The following is a 15,008-nucleotide window of genomic DNA, read 5'->3' as shown; positions in this document are numbered from 1 at the left end:
ACGTAATAACTGTAAATAGAGTGTAACCTTTAAACATTGTATAAAAAATTAAAAGATAATTACATTTAAAAAATTTGAAATAGTTTAATACTGGGAAAAAAATCATCCCACCAAGATCTCAGAGACCTTCACTAGAATAGTCCAGCAGCAATCAGCTATAGAAGAGCACTGGGATATCATTACTAGTTCAAAGTTACAGGACTATTGATATTTAAAGGAACAGTTAGGTATTGGGCCACGACTTCCAAAAGAGATGAAAGGATGGTGTTGAGAAGAAAAGAATCTAATTAATAGACAAACAGAAATCTGGCATTGCAGACAGAGGCTCCAAAAGACAGGTCTAATATCACTTGATTAACTTTCGGACACAAGCTCCCCCAATCCCAGTACGGAGGGATAAACAAAGGTTGACTTTTATTCAGGGAGATGTAGTTGACTTAACGTTATAATACTATTGATTTGGACTGATGCATGAAAAAAATGGCCCAAGGGACTTGTTTGTCCCAAGACTAAAAACAAATACGGCCATGGACGTCAAACACTGGAAGTTCCATCTGTGTCCTTGAATTGGTGCCACCTAAGACTTGGATGATGGCCATGGGTGTCTTTGTATTCCACATATGAGACACAGTATTTGAGAGATAGAACAATTACAGAGGGGCCTAAATTGGTGTACATATGATGTTACCTATATATTTGATGAAAACTCAGGAGAAAGGTATTGGGCCTTATAAGAAAAACTCTTAATTAAAAATTTAAATTATAAAACTCCAGAGTTAAGCTACTCTAGACTTGGATTGGACAAGACTTTGTAAGGAACTTCAAAATAATACTCAAATAGTTAACCATTCGAAAGCTCAGTTAATAAAGAGGTCATAACAGCTAGTAAAATTAATCTATGAAGAAGGAAAATGCGCGTTGCTTCCCAAGAATCTGATTTAACCCTTCCCCATTGGTATGATGTATTTAAAGCTTGTTCTCTTCCGAGGCAAATATGGTACTGAATTGTGAAATTGTAATTTTTGTAATTGTAATTTTGTAATTTTTGTAATTTTTTTAAATTAAATTTTATTTTTTTAACATCTTTATTGGAGTATAATTGCTTTACATTGTTGTGTTTGCTTTGCTGTGTCTATAACAAAGTGAATCAGCTATATATACATATACGTATATCCCCATATCCCCTCCCTCTTGCGTCTCCCTCCCACCCTCCCTATCCCACCCCTCTAGGTGGTCACAAAGCACCGAGCTGATCTCCCTGTGCTATGCGGCTGCTTCCCACTAGCTATCTATTTTACGTTTGGTAGTGTATATATGTCCATGCCACTCTCTCACTTCGTCCCAGCTTACCCTTCCCCCTCCCCATGTCCTCAAGTCCATTCTCTACGTCTGTGTCTTTATTCCTGTTCTGCCCCCTAGGTTCTTCAGAACCTTTTTAAAAAAATTTTTTTAGATTCCATATATATGTGTTAGCATACGGTATATGTTTTTCTCTTTCTGACTTACTTCACTCTGTATGACAGACTCTAGGTCCATCCACCTCACTACAAATAACTCAATTTCGTTTCTTTTTATGGCTGAGGAATATTCCATTGTATGTATGTGCCCATCTTCTTTATCCATTCCTCTGTTGATGGCATTTAGGTTGCTTCCATGCCCTGGCTATTGTAAATAGTGCTGCAATGAACATTGGGGTACATGACTCTTTTTTTGAATTATGGTTTTCTCAGGGTATCTGCCCAGTAGTGGGATTGCTGGGTCGTATGGTAGCTCTATTTTTAGTTTTTTAAGGAATCTCCATACAGTTCTCCATGGTGTCTGTCATCCTATTGTAATTCTGATAATCGTTTTGCCTCGTATTTTTACGTCTGGCTATTTAGGCATCTGCAACTTGTCCCTTGCCCAGAAAAAGTTAAGAGGACAATGGAGATAATGAAATATTGTAATGTTACTATTTCATAGGAACACAGGGAGGCGATTGTAAGGACAAATACAAATTAAGAGTAAGAGCCTTAATTCTCCTGGGAGAAGATAAGGTGAGAGGCTCCCCTTCCTAGACATTTTCTTTCAGAATTTCTCCCTCTGTCTTTTTAAATATATGTAAATCTTTTTAATGGCTAAATAAGCGTCCGGTCATTCTCACAACTCAGGAATGTTTCCCCCCCTCCAGGGTCTGGGGGCGTCTTTTTGAATTGTAATTAAGGAAGACGCTGGCCCTGCAGACCTCCCAGCTTCCTGAAAGGAGAGGGGTCTGACTTCAGCCGACCAGACTCCAAATGGCAAAAGCGAGTGCGGGAGGTGGGGGGCGGGGCTGTTGTCGGCCACCCCTGTGGAGATGTTCCTTCTGTCTCCGCATCCCTCGGGCAGGGTGCCTGCGTTTGCACAGATCATTCTGTTTTCAGGCTTTTTACACCGTTTTCTATCTTTTCTGCTTTTGTGGAGAGGTGTTCCAGGTTGGGAGATTTTGTTTTTAGTTATGTTTCTCCAACACACTTCGCAGCCAGGGAGAAAGGGCAACTTTTGCTTCAATGGAGATGCGTTCATTGAATATCCACATGGAGAAAAAAAGTCTTCTCATTGAACTTTTCCTCAGTTGTAACCACCAGGCAGGAAAGTGAAAGGTCATAAATGTACTGAGCCTTTTTCTTCCTGAGAGCAGGAGCTAGCCCGCCTCCACGAAAGTGGCTCCGTGCACCAGGGACGGGCGCGAGGGCCTGGAAGTCTGCACAGACCTTGTGAGTCTCACCCTAGTATTCCGACTTGTTTCTTTACTACTTGCCACCCAAGCCCAAACCCCTTTCTCTTGTCAATTCTTCACAAATGCAACATGCCTGTGTCTAAAAGGTAGAAAAGCTTCCCGTTCTGGTCACTTCTTTGGGTCTTCATTCTCTTGTGAAGGCTCCCAGGTACATGTAAACATTTAATAGAATGTGTATGCTCGCCTCCTGTTAATGTGTCTTGTGTCAGTTTTATTCTCAGGCCCAGCCAGAGACCCAAAGATGGTAAAGAAGCATTTACCTTCCACATCCCTTTGGGTCACCACCCTTCCCAAGAACAGAGGTGCTTTTGCAAAGCCTTCCCCAGCAGCAGCAGTAAAGATGGGGGCTGAGGGGACTTTGAGAGAAGGTGGGACCCCAGGCAGCAAGGAGAGGAAGGGTCAATTGAAGTTTGCCAAAGCGAGAGACTCCACAGCAGCCCCTCCCCCAGGAACTCAGGAGGTGCATTTCCTCCAGGAAGGAATTGTGATCTGGCCCAGAGAATTTCCAACGGCCCCCTTACAATTGAAAAATGGTCAAGCCCCAATATGGATAAGCAAATGCCTCCGCCCTCAGAAGGACTTGCATCTCAATGCACTTGAGTGCTTAGAGGAGTGGAGCATAGTCAAAGCGAGGGCACCCACCACACCCCCTCCCCAGGAACTCACGAGATGCATTTACTCCTGGAGGACTTCGCTTAAAACTTAAAAGTGCCCAAGACCCAGTCTGTAGAAGCAAATGCCCTGGCGGCAAAGAGACTTGCATCTCAATGCAGTGTCTTTTTAAAGGAAGAGAGTACTTTGGTCAGCTTCCTGGCATTGTTAAAAATAACAATCTGGAAAACCAACCTGGACCTCGTGATTAGACCCTACAGAGCATCTTCAACCTGGAAGAGTCTTTTTCTTCTCTTTTAAGAAAAAAAAAAATCTTGACCACTGCCTGACAACATACACAAAAATCAATTTCAGTTGTACTGGAAATTAAAAATAAAAGGCAAAATAACAAAACTTGTAGAAGACGACAGGAGAACATCTTTATGATCTCGGAGTTGGGAAAGGTTTCTTAGTTGGGACACAAAAAGCACTAACCGTAGGAGAAGATATTGATAAATTAGTGTTTTCTGAGCTCTGCCGGCACTGGGCCAATTTGCTATTCTTCAAGTCTTCCTTGCACCCTGCCCCTCCCCCCGCAGCGTGGCTTCTGCTCTCTCCTTTCTCTTGACCCCCATCTCCAAGCTCCTGCTTTAGGATTACTACGTCAGGATGAGCCCCTCACCTACAGAAGTGTATTTTGTTTCTGGTGTTTTCTGAGATTTTCTGCCCCTTGGCTGCTTTTCTCCGCTCTTTACCCTTTAATTGCAAGTATCCCCTGTGTGGCTTCGGTCCGCCTCCTCCCAATGTTCCCCAGGTTCTATAGCTCTTGCTGTAGTTAGGGACATAGGGTTACCATCACAGAGTCATCTCGCTACTTGGACAGAGTGCGCTGGTCTATCTGGGACACGCCAGGGTGGGGCCGCCTCACTGTGGACTCTGCACGACGCGAATTCTAACTGCCTTGGGGCTGAGGAGATCTGTCTCTTAGTTTTGCTGAAAATGGAAGTTTTTTTTGGGGGGGTTCCATGCAACTTACTGCTTTTGTGATATCACCAGAAGAGTCAAAACGCTGTCTCACTGCCTTGCACTTTTAAAAAAAAATTATTTTATTGAAGTATAGTTGATTTACAATGTTGTGTTAGTTTCTGCTGTATGGCAAATTGATTCAGTTATACGAATATATACATTCTTTTCCATATTCTTTTCCATTATGGTTTATCACAGGATACTGACTATAGTTCCCTGTGCTATACAGTAGGACCGTGTCGTTTACCCAACCTATAGATACTAGTTTGCATCTGCTAATCCCAAACCCCCAATCCTTCCCTCCCCCATCCCCGCTCCCCCTTGGCAACCACAGGTCTGTTCTCTATGGCTGTGAGTCTGTTTCTGTTTCCTAGATAAGTTTGTGTCATATTTTAGATTCCACATATAAGTGATATCATATGGCATTTGTCTTTTTCTTTCTGTCTTATTTCACTAGTATAAGATCTACCTCGTACTTTTTTAAAGGAATGAGCGTTGAATTGGATCAAATGCCTTATTAGCACCGACTGATGTGATTAAGTTGTTTCCTCTAATTTGCTGAGTAATGATTTCTATGAAAAGACTTTCTAATGTTGAACTGATCTCCGGTGGCCTCGGCCTGCAGCGGCTTGAAGCAGGGCTTTGGTTCCCGGCCAGAGATTGAGGTCAGGCAGCGGCAGTGAGAGAGCTGAACCCTAACCACCAGACCACCAGGGACCAGTGGCCAGTGACAAGGCCCTGGCCCGTCAGCTGTGTAGGTGAATTTCCACATAGAGGAGGAAAATAGTGAAGCAAGTAAAGTGTTTATTAGGAGGAAAAAGAGTACAGTACGTGTGGATAGACACACGGGCGGGCTCAGAGAGTCACGCCCGCGTGGTGGTTTGAATCACTTTTATGGGGCATTTCTTCCAGGTTTCCTCTGGCCAGTCGTCTTGCTTTGCCTGGTTCTGAGTCCATATTTGGTATAACTCAGGGTCCTCCCATGTGTACGTATGCATCTCTTAGCCAAGATGGATTCTAGGGAAGAGGCCTATGGATAGTTGGCGTTACGTACTATGGGGTGGCACCCCCTCCCTTTTTGACCTCCAAGGAGCCTTTCTGAGAATGTGTAGTCAGGGAGGTCTCCTTGACTTCGGGAATGCGAATATGTGGCCTCTTATCTCTTATCTGGGCAGGGCCAGCCTCCTCCACCATCCTGTTTTTATGGAGTTTCTGTTATTATGGAGTTTCCCTCCACAGGGGAGAAACTGTTCAGCCTGGGGCCCATCTATCTCCTGCTTCAGAACTACCTTTGTATTTCTGGACTAGATCTTACTTGGTCATACATAATATCTCGTTCTTTTGGTATATTGCTGGAATCTACTCGCTTATCTTTTTAGAATTTTTGCACTTGTCTTCAAAAGTTTTCATTCTATACTCTCTTTACTAGGTTTATATATTTGGTTTATTGTTGGCTTTACGAAACAGCAAAGGTCAAGACTAGGTAAAACACCCCTGAAGAAGATGAATGAGCAGGGGCTTGCCTAGCAAATAACAATTTTATTTATTTAATTAATTATTTGGCCACGTCCCCTGGCATGTGGGACCTTAGCTCCCTGACCAGGGATCGAGCCCACGCCCCCCTGCATTGGAAGCGTGGAGTCTTAACCACTGGACGACCAGGGAAGTCCCCAGCAAATAACAATTTAAATGTCAAAAAGGAAACTTTAAAATTCATATAAGAAAATATAGGTAGGGCTTCCCTGGTGGCGCAGTGGTTGAGAGTCTGCCTGCCGATGCAGGGGACACGGGTTCGTGTCCCAGTCCGGGAAGGTCCCACATGCTGCGGAACGGCTGGGCCCATGAGCCATGGCCGCTGGGCCTATGCATCCGGAGCCTGTGCTCCACAACGGGAGAGACCACAACAGTGAGAGGCCCGTGTACCGCCAAAAAAAAAAAAAAAAAAGAAAAGAAAAGAAAATATAGGCAAGTATCTTTTTGACCTTGGGGTACGGAAAGACTTCTTAAACCAGACATAAAAGGCATTAATCCTTAAAAAAATTTTTTCTGGGGGCTTCCCTGGTGGCGCAGTGGTTAAGAATCCACCTGCCTCTAGAGACTGTCATACAGAGTGAAGTAAGTCAGAAAGAGAAAAACAAATATTGTATATTAACGCATATATATGGAACCTAGAAAAATGGTACAGATGAACCGGTTTGCAGGGCAGAACTAGAGACACAGATGTAGACAACAAACGTATGGACACCAAGGGGGAAAGTGGGGTGGTGGTGGTGGTGGTATGAATTGGGAGATTGGGATTGGCATATATACAATGATATGTATAAAATGGATAACTAATAAGAACCTCCTGTATAAAAAAATAAAGTAAATAAAATTCAAAAAAAGAAAAAAAAAAAAAAAGAATCTGCCTACCAATGCAGGGGACACAGGTTTGAGCCCTGGTCCGGGAAGATCCCACATGCCCTGGAGCAACTAAGCCCGCGAGCCACAACTACTGAAGCCCGCACGCCCTAGAGCCCGTGTTCCGCAACAAGAGAAGCCACTGCAATGAGAAGCCCGAGCACCGCAACGAAGAGTAGCCCCCACTCGCCGCAACTAGAGAAAGACCGCGCGCAGCAACAAAGACCCAATGCAGCCAAAAATAAATAAATAAATAAATATATTAAAAAAAAAATTTTTTTTGGTAGATTTAACTACATTAGAATTGAGAACTTCTGTTTACCAAAGACTCTTTCAAGAAAGTGAAAAGGCAGGCCACAGACTGAGAGAGAATATGTGTAATATTTGTAACTGACAAAGGGTTAGTATCCAGAATATACAAACAATTCCTACAAATCAGTAAGCAAATGGAAAAAGAAAACAATACAAAAAAAGGCAAAAGTCAAAACCAGGTGTAGCATAGAAGAGAAAATGCAAATGGCCAAGAAACCACGGAAGAAAATATTTGCCTCACTAGTGTCGACGAAAATAATCAATAAACAATCTATAATAGGAATAGAAAAGAGGTTTTTTTGAGCCAAACTGAGGACTCTAGCCTGGAAGACAGCCTCTCATATAACTCTGAGAAACTGCTCCAGAGAGGCATGGTTTTCAGCACAGTTTTAGAACTTGTCAGAACAAAGAACATCAAACAAGTCAAGGATACATTCCTTCAAGGTTTAAAAAAAAGAAAAAAACAGACCAGCACGTACACAGCGAGTCCGTATGGCCTTGGCACCTGGGAAGGGAGTCTTATCAAATCAAAGGAGTTCTAGGAGGGGAGGCATTTCATATTTTTATCACTGACGTTCTTTACTTCTGGTCAATGCACCCTTTTCTTTTTTTTTTTTGCGGTATGCGGGCCTCTCACTGTTGTGGCCTCCCCCGTTGCGGAGCACAGGCTCCGGATGCGCAGGCCCAGCGGCCATGGCTCACGGGCCCAGCCGCTCCGCGGCATATGGGATCCTCCCAGACCGGGGCACGAACCCGTATCCCCTGCATCGGCAGGCGGACTCTCAACCACTGCGCCACCAGGGAGGCCCCACCCTTTTCTTTAATAAAGCAGATGGACAACGTATGTTCGATAGGCCACAAACAGGCTGTTTTAGTTAGCCTCAAATTCAAATGCACTCATGCATAAGCCAGAATGACTTCCCCAGACCTCAGTATGTGAACATTTCTTCCATCATCAGTAATCAGGGAAATGCAAAATCATAGTGAGGGACCATTTCCACCCACAAGCCTGGCAAAAATACCAAGAGTTGAAGAAGATGTAGATCCCAAAGGATCTTTTATACATTGCTAGTGGGAGGGTGCGCTGGCGGGACCACTTTGGGAAACAACTAGGCCTCATCTGTTGGTTTGAATATGTGCACATATTCAAGAGAAACTTCCATACACTATACTAGGAGACTGCACACAACCCACTGGTAGCAACTGAAATGCCCTTCAACAAGAGAATGGGTAGATAAATTATGCACTATTACCTATTGTTACCTATTACCTATAGCTACAAAAAACATCATGGGGAAAAGTCTTAGTTATATAATGTTGAGGGGAGAAAAGCAAGTCACAGAAGACTACAGATGAGATAGTTTTTGCATAAAGTTCAAAAATAAGCTAAACTGAAAGCATATATGATAAAACAAGGAGAAGCAACCCAAGCGTCCATGGAGAGATAACTAGAGGAATAAATGTGGTCCATTCGTACAATGGGATACCATTCATCCATAGAGAGGAATGAAGTTCTGATACACACACTACAACATGGATGAAACTTGAGGACATTATGCTGAGTAAAGTAAGCCAGTCGTGGGACTTCCCTGGTGGCGCAGTGGTTAAGAATCTGCCTGCCAATGCAGGGGACATGGATTCAGTCCCTGGGCTGGGAAGATCCCACATGCCATGGAACAACTAAGCCCGTGTGCCACAACTACTGAACCTGCGCTCTAGAGCCCGTGAGCCATAACTATTGTAGTCCGCACGCCCTAGAGCCTGCATGCCACAACTACTGAAGCCTGCACGCCTAGAGCCCATGCTCTGCAACAAGAGAAGCCACCGCAATGAGAGGCCCGTGCGCAGCAACGAAGACCCAATGCAAACAAAAATAATAAATTAAAAAATAATACTAATAAACTAACAAATGTTATACAATCCCACTTATATGAAATATCTAGAATGGACAAATTCATACAGACAGAAAGTAGATAGAAGTTACCAGGGGCTCAGGGACAGGAAGGGAGAGCTATTGCTTAATGGGTACAAAGTTTCTGTTTGAGGCGATTAAAGGGTTTTGGAGATATGGTGATGGTTGAACACTGTGAGTGTAATTAATGCCCCTGAATTGTACTTAAAAGCGGTTAAAATGGCAAATTTTGTGTTATACATATTTTTTCCCAATTTTAAAAAGCAAGAGAATGATAAATCCAACTGTGGCCTATTGGTCACTGTGTGGCATGGGGGAGGCGGGGTCAGGATGGTATACATAAGTTACTGGTAACGGTCCTGTGTCAGGGTTGGGTGTTGGCTTAGTAGGTGTTAATAAGCTTATTTTTAAAATAAACAAAATGAAAGTGGGCCTTGAGTGGACAAATTTGGTGGATAGTGAGTAATCCAATTCTGTGCATCTGAATTAAAAAAACAAAACAACAGAACAAAACTAGAAAAGCAAATACCTATGTTCCCATGAGCCAAGACATGTTCTCATATAGAACATGAGAAGCCCCCTGGGCCCACCATTTGCTTCCTCCATGTCATCAACAGGGTTTTCAGTTTTGCAAAATGGAATAGCAGAAATAGTCCCTTACAACTACTGTCAACTGAGCTTTGACAAAGAGCAAAGGCAATTCAGTGGAGAATGGATAATCTTTTCAACAAATGGTGCTGGAACAACTGGACGTCCACATGCAAAAAAATGAATCTAGACACAGACCTTATACCTTTCACAAAAATTAACTCAAAATGAATCGTAGACCTAAACATGAAATGCCAAACTATAAAATCCTAGAAGATGATAAACTAGAGGAACATCTAGGTGACCTTGCGTTTGGTGATGACTTCTTTGGCTTACAACACCAAAGACACGAGCAGTGGAAAATAGAGTGGCAAACACAAAGAATTAGGAGAGTGCAATCTCTTCATTCTAGGATGACAGACAGCAAAGAGTCCAGACTCTCCAGAGATGAGAAGCTGGACAGTTTCTGGGTTGTGGTCTGGCCTCTGCTTCCCTGGGAGCTCCCTTCTGGGGATGTCAGTGGACAAGGTCATGAGTGACTACTGGGAAACAGGGCTTCCCAGTTGGGCATATGGCAGGGCTGGGGTGAGGACCAGGCAGGGACCGTACATCCACTGGAAAAATAGGGGATTGGCTTCCTGACCTCTTTGCAGCAATCAGGGGTGAGCTGGAGTGCAAACTTTCTGTGGGGTGACATGGTGTCCTCCGCAGGACCAAGCTTCAGGGCATGGAGGGAAAGAAACACAGAGTCACAGGATAGGACCAATCCAGATAAGAACCTGGGCTGGCTCACCTTGGTATTTGGTCTTCAGGTTAAAGAATGCTGCAATGGCCATGGAGATTATGGTGGCGACTGCCCTCACCATGTCTGTCTCTTGAGCCGGCTGTTCTGTTCCAGCCTGGCTGCCTGCCATACCTGTTGCCCTCCTTCCGTGCTGGGGCATCCCTCCACCCTCCTCCTCATTGCTGAATTGCTGAGCTCAGATTAAAGTAGCTGCTCCTTGATCGATCGACTGTCTCTGATCTTCCTCTCCCACACTCTCAGAGGGTTTTGCATGTTAGGACTTTTTGATTGCAGGAAGAAACTGACTCTACCTTAAGCAAGAAAAGGGGTTTATTTGGCATGATGCTGGGTAGATCACTGAATTGGTAGAATGTCTATAAGCAGGTCTTGAGATGCACAGGTGTCATTTGTTTTGAGAGTGGTCCAGAGCAAGAAAGGGCCCTGCAGAAGATCTGGGCTGCAGTGCAAGCTGCTAGGCCACTAGGGCTATAAGATGCAGCCAGTCTAAAGGCTCAAGGGGATCTGTCCATGGTAGATAATGATGCTGGGGGGAGTCTGTGGGAAGCCTCTGTAGAAGGATCCCAGTACAGACCCATAAAGGTCTGAAGCAAGGCCATATCTTCTGTGGCAGACTTACTCACCACTCAAAAATGCAGCTGCTGGGACTTCCCTGGTGGCGCAGTGGTTCAGAATCTGCCTGCCAATGCAGGGGACGTGGGTTTGAGCCCTGGTCGGGGAAGATCCCACGTGCCGTGGAGCAACTAAGCCTGTGAGCCACAACTACTGAGCCCATGTGCTGCAACTACTGAAGCCAGCGCGCCTAGAGCCCATGCTCTGCAACAAGAGACGCCACCGCAATGAGAAGCCCTCGCACCACAATGAAGAGCAGCCCCCGCTCACCGCAACTAGAGAAAGCCCGCATGCAGCAACGAAGACCCAACGCAGCCAAAAAAAAAGAAAAAAGAAAAAAAAAGCAGCTGCTGTCATGCTACTGGGCCGTGGTCCAGACTTAGAGCCTGGTGCCAGGGTATCAAGTGCCTGTGTAACCAGAGCTGCCCATCACGAGCTGAGTATTGGCAGACCCATTGAGCCCTGCGGCCTGGCAGACACAGCAACGATCCAATGGAGATCGCACCTTCCAGACCAGGCCCAACTGGGGCCCAAGGCTACATGGGTCAGGTACATGGACAGGTAGTCAAGACCCCACATGTCACACTGTACTCTTCCTCAGCTCACACCTGTGGGCTCATGGGCGGAGGTTCCCTGTGACTAACCCGTGGCGGGGAAGCACTGAGGCCCGGCTCATGGACGGGTCACCGCATTACGTTGGTACTAATAAAACTGGATTGCTGTCTCACTATGGTCCCATTCAGGGTGGCCCTCGGGGACAGAGGTGAGGGAAATCCCCCCAGTGAGCAATACACTTGGCCGTCCACTTGGTAGAGAGAGCTATGGCCTGAGTTAAAGGTGTCCATGGAAAACAACTTAACTGATTGGTCAGGGACCCAGGGCGAGTAAGACTGGGTCAGTAGAAAGGGCTCTGCACCCAGTTCCAAGGGGTGGGGGTGGGGTTTTCCCCAGCACCAAGCAATTCTTGCACACCAGCTGGTGTCCTATACTTCAACTCAATTCCGACACTGTCTCCCTGGAGATAGCATCAGACCCCACAGGTTAAGGGCTCAGTCCCACGAGACTATGAGACTGCCCCCCACCACTTCAGATGCCATCTGCAAGCTCAGGTTGTCAACTGTGCTTCTGACTGACCAGCTATAGATGGGAGCTTCCCACGACCCACTCTGAGGGTTCAATTAATTTGGTTGAGCAGCTCACAGGACTCAGAGAAACACTTTACTTACTAGATCACTGACTATCATAAAAGGATATAACTGAGGAACAGCCAGATGGAAGAGATGCACAGGGCGAGGCCTGAGGAAAGGGCCCGGAGCTTCCACGTCCTCACCAGGGGCCACTCTCCCAGCACCTCCATGTGTTCACCAACCCAGAAGCTCTCTGAACCCAGTCCTGGTGGGTTTTCATGGAGGCTTCTTCACACAGGCATGATTGATGAAATCACTGGCCATTGGCCATTGATTCAACCTGCAGCCCCTCTCCCCTCCCCAGAGGCGCAGGGGGGGGAGAAAGTGAAAATCCCAACCCTCTAATCACCTGGTTGGTTCCCCTGGCAACCATCCCCCATCCTCAGGTGGGGTCCCAAAGTCACCTCATTCACTTAATAAAGACACTTTTATAGCTCTCATCACTTAGGAGATTCCAAGAGTTTTAGGAGCTCTGTGCCAGAAACAGGGACAAAGACCAAGTATATATATTTCTTATCATAACTCACAATATCACAGTCAAAGACTAGAAGATTTGGAGAAGAGCCTGGGAGCTAGCTAGCACACTGAAAGGGGTGCGTGGGAAGAGGGTGTGGGTCCTGTGTCTCTGCCTTGCGGAGGTCAGCTGGCCTTTCTCCACGGTGCCCTGGACCCATGAAGGCAGTGGCCGCAGTGGAAAGGCTGGAGGTTCTGCCAAGGCCCAAGAGTTAGGGTTTCCTCTCACCAAGGAGGCTGATTCTGCCACCACTGAGCGCCCAACCCGCTGGAGCAGTGACCAGTACTCAGCCCTCAATGTGATGCCATTCCTCCAGGGGACCAGCCAGCTGTTTGGAGGCAGGGTGATTACACTGGGCTCCTTCCACACTGGAAGGGGCGGTAATGGGTTGTACTCCAGATGTGGATTGGCCTTCCTGTGCGTAGCGTGTCTGCCAGCAATCTGAGGGCTTACGTAGTATGCCACGTAACAGTGCTTCAGAGTAAGGGACTCTTCTTCCGAGAAAGGAGGTGTGACAATAGGCACATGACCATGGGAGCCAGTGGTCTTGCTCAGCAAAGATGTCAGCTCAGGGAATACACCCTGTGGGGCTGGGGAGCGTTACCTCATAACGTGACGAATGCACTGAGTTAATGGTTAATACATAGTGCTGTGGTGCTGTGTCCCCAGTAGATAGAATCCATGGTGCTGTGAACCAAGGAATGAGAGTAGCGTTGGCTGCTCTCCCATTGATTCCCAGTGACCCATCTGGGGAATCTGTGCTCCCCATTTCTGAAATCTTAGGCCCTCCTGAGCCAGAGGTCCTGGTTTCTGGGGTGGCGGGTACTGCTTCCATTAGGGCTCACGGTAAGGGCTCTGCAGAACTTGAAATGAAACCTACCATCTGGTCACTGTGAGCTCCTCGTACCCAGGGACCATCCACTCAAGAAGAGATTGCTGTATTGGCAGGGCAGTGGATCCTGGTACATCACAAGCTAGCAAGACAGCAAGAAGTATGTCCGTGACACACGGATTCGCTAGGGTGTCTCTCGGTGTTTGTAAACAGGCGATTGCACGCTGGTGGCCTGACAAGGGGAAAGCAATGAAACGCTCTGACCTGTGGTGGATAAAGATCTGGTTCAGTCCTCCATGAAAATCACCTAGACCCGTGGAGATGCCTTCTGAGGGTGAGGAAAATCTAGAATGGGTGATGGAGGAGGGTACGGTCAATGGCAAAATGTCCACAAAGCCCTCCCATGTGGGTCTACACAGACACTCACGTTCCTATCCAGTGTGACTTTGTCGCTCCTCCCACCAAGAGGCAGAGTCCATTTCTGCGGGCTCGGAATCTGGACTTGCTGATGTGTAGTGGGTAGAATTACGTCCTCCAAAAGTTCAAGTTCCAGTCCCTGGTACCTGTGAATGTGACCTTATGTGGAATTAGAGTTTTTGCAGATGTGACCAAGCTAAGAGGAGGTCATGCTGGATTTGGGTGGGCCCTAAGTCCAATGACTGGTGCCTTTTCTTCTTCTTTTTTTTTTTTTGCCACGCAGCATGGCTTCCCACGGCAGTGAAAGCACAGAGTTCTAACCACTGGAGCGCCAGGGAACTCCCTGGTGTCCTTGTAAAGAAGAAGGAAAGTTGGACCCAGACACAGGGTAGACACATGGGGAAGAAGGTCATATGAAGATGAAGGCAAAAATTGGAGCGATACAGCTACAAGTCAAGGAACACCAAAGATGGCTAAGAGCCACCAAGCAGCTAAGCACAGGCAAAGAAGGACCCTCCCCTAGAGCCTTCAGGGGGAGCATGGCCCTGCCAGCACCTTAATTTTGGATTTGGAGACTCTAGAACTATGAAGAGAATACGTCTCTGTTGTTTTAAGCCACCGGGCTCGTGGTCTTCTGTGGTGTGTCAGTCTCCTCTTTGGGTCCGGGGCAGGCAATTCTATCCAGCCAGCCCCTAGCAGAGTCAAGTCCTAGCAGCTTCAAGTGCCAACCAACTTGATAATGTATGCTTAGAATGGCTCTCATTCCCCTGAGACCACTTTCTGACATATGCAACCTGTACACCAGCCCTTGTCTTGTCTCAAGGTCTGCTTTTTGGAACACCCACATTCCTTTTCCAGACTCCAGGCAGGCCCACCCTTCCTGATTCCTGTTCTCTAAACCAGGAGTCAGGGAGGAATGAAGGGCTTTGGAGGGGCCTTCGGCCCTGTGTGGTTAATGATTTTATCACTTGCCAAAGCCTGGAAATGAAGCATGCAACAATTTAATCAAGTGATCTGCAGCCAGAGGGCTTGGGCTCTGCAGCTCTTCCTGGCACCC

Source organism: Mesoplodon mirus (genome assembly GCF_964341445.2).
Source record: "Mesoplodon mirus genome assembly, chromosome: X".
NCBI classification, from domain to species: domain Eukaryota; kingdom Metazoa; phylum Chordata; class Mammalia; order Artiodactyla; family Ziphiidae; genus Mesoplodon; species Mesoplodon mirus.
This window is presented reverse-complemented; position numbering follows the sequence as displayed.